Here is a 2,060-nt window from a genome sequence, read left to right as displayed (position 1 = left end):
CACGGCAGGCGCGCTGCCTCCCAGGCCTCCTCCTCCTCACGACCAGCGCCCTGAAGCCTGGGAGTCTGTGAAAAAAGACCTAAAAGTTTAAAATGGCCACCGCGAGGAGGAAGGCGGAAGTCCCGCCCTAACCGGATGCGCAGACACGGAAATGCCCTTTAGCACCGCCCACAAGGGTGCAGTTCCTTCTGGGTAATGTAGTTTTCTCAACCTCTCAGGGCAGGGATAGCATCCCAGCCAATGACTTAGGTGAATAAAGGTGATGTGGCCCAGCAAGAGATGCCTGGGGAGGGAGTAGATGGGACCAGAGGCCTAGCTAAATGCAACAGACTGACAGATGTCCGAGGAAAAGAGGGTGGGGAGGACTGGAAGAGATCCACCAAGAATATATACACAGGGGGGAAATCGGAGACATTTGTAATAGTATCAACAATAAAAAATACACGTATTTTTAAAATTTTTAAATAATGAAGCCCAGCTGCTGTGTCTCAATGGTTGAACATTGACCTATGAAACCGGAACTCATGGTTCTTTTCCTAGTCAGGGCACATTCACGGGTTGCAGGCTCAATTCCCAGTGTGGGGATGGAGTCGTGCAGGAGGCAGTTAATCAGTGATTCTCTCTCATCATTGATGTTTTTATCTCTCCCTCTCCCTTTGACCCCCTAAAATCAATGAAAATAAATTCAATAATGTATATACATATATGCATGCCCATGGACATAGACAATAATGTGGTGAGGGCCTAGAAGAGGTGGGGGCAGGGGAGAGGGAGGAAAAAGGTAAGGGGTATGGGGGAAATTTGGGAACATCTGTAACATAGTCAACAACAATAACAAAAGAATAGTGTGCACAGTCAGTGTTGCTCAGTGGGGGGTGTGTACCCATGAAGCAATATATCACGGGTTTGATTTCAGGTCGAGGCACATACCCAAGTTTGTGGGTCCATCTTAGGAGGTTGGGCAATGCAGGAGGCAGCTGATTAATGATTCTCTTTCATCGGTGATGTTTCTTCCTCTCCCTTTCTCTCTAAAGATTCAATAAAAACACTTAAAAAATGAATAGTGTTAAGATTGATTTGACTCATCAACAGCAAAGTGAGTGTGGACCATCACACTGTCTCCCAAGTCTTGTAAGCAAAGTCATGCCTTGATCTGTGTTTATAGCAGATGTCCCAGGCATAACCAGCCTGGAGCACGTCTGCATCAGGTTGGCCTGTAGTGTTTGTGTTCTTGACTTCATGCAGAAAAGATTTCACAACATGCGTTCAGAAGATTTTGAGGGAACATTCATTAAAGCTGGGGATGATGAAAGAATGTAGATGTCTTAGATGCTGAACGTTCTGCCTATTTTTTAAGTCATAAATTCATTTTAAAAATTGGCAAAAGTTTCTGACCAGACTTTTCAACAAAAGAGATAAAGACAATGCAAATAAATGCATAAAGAAATGCTCACCATAAAAATTTTTTAGGGGGATGGATTTAAAACAAAACAAGTTAACACTATACTGATTTTCATGCCGGCAATTTTAAAATATCATATGTTGCGTGAGCTCACCTGGATAAAGAAAAACTAGAATTTTCATTATTGTGGGTGTCTGGAAAGCCAAAGAGAATGTCCATTTTAGATCACAGTTCTGCATGTCTTAAAAAGTAAAACCTCACTTACACTACAACAGTTAGATAAGTAGAACATATATGTATGAAGAACTGAACCCAAGTTCCCCCAAATTTATTTATAATGCCCCAAACCTAGAAATAACATAAACCATAGATCAATAAAGTGGTTATTCCCTGAACACAATACTACTCAGCAATAAAAAATAATAAGTTTTTCACATAAGCATTAGTGTTGAATCTCAAAACAACTCTGTAGAATGAAAGAGTCCAATATTTGTTAAAGTATACACAAATTATAGTGTTCATAACATTATGAAAAATATGAACTAATCTTTTAAAGAAAGGAAAATGAATGACTGCATTTAGAGCTGGGGAAGGCAGAAAGAGAGATTATAAAAGGGCAGGAGGTAAATATAGGGTGTGGTAAAGTAGGTTTAGAATT

Source organism: Myotis brandtii, unplaced genomic scaffold (genome assembly GCF_000412655.1).
Source record: "Myotis brandtii unplaced genomic scaffold, ASM41265v1 scaffold2026, whole genome shotgun sequence".
NCBI classification, from domain to species: Eukaryota; Metazoa; Chordata; class Mammalia; order Chiroptera; family Vespertilionidae; genus Myotis; species Myotis brandtii.
This window is presented reverse-complemented; position numbering follows the sequence as displayed.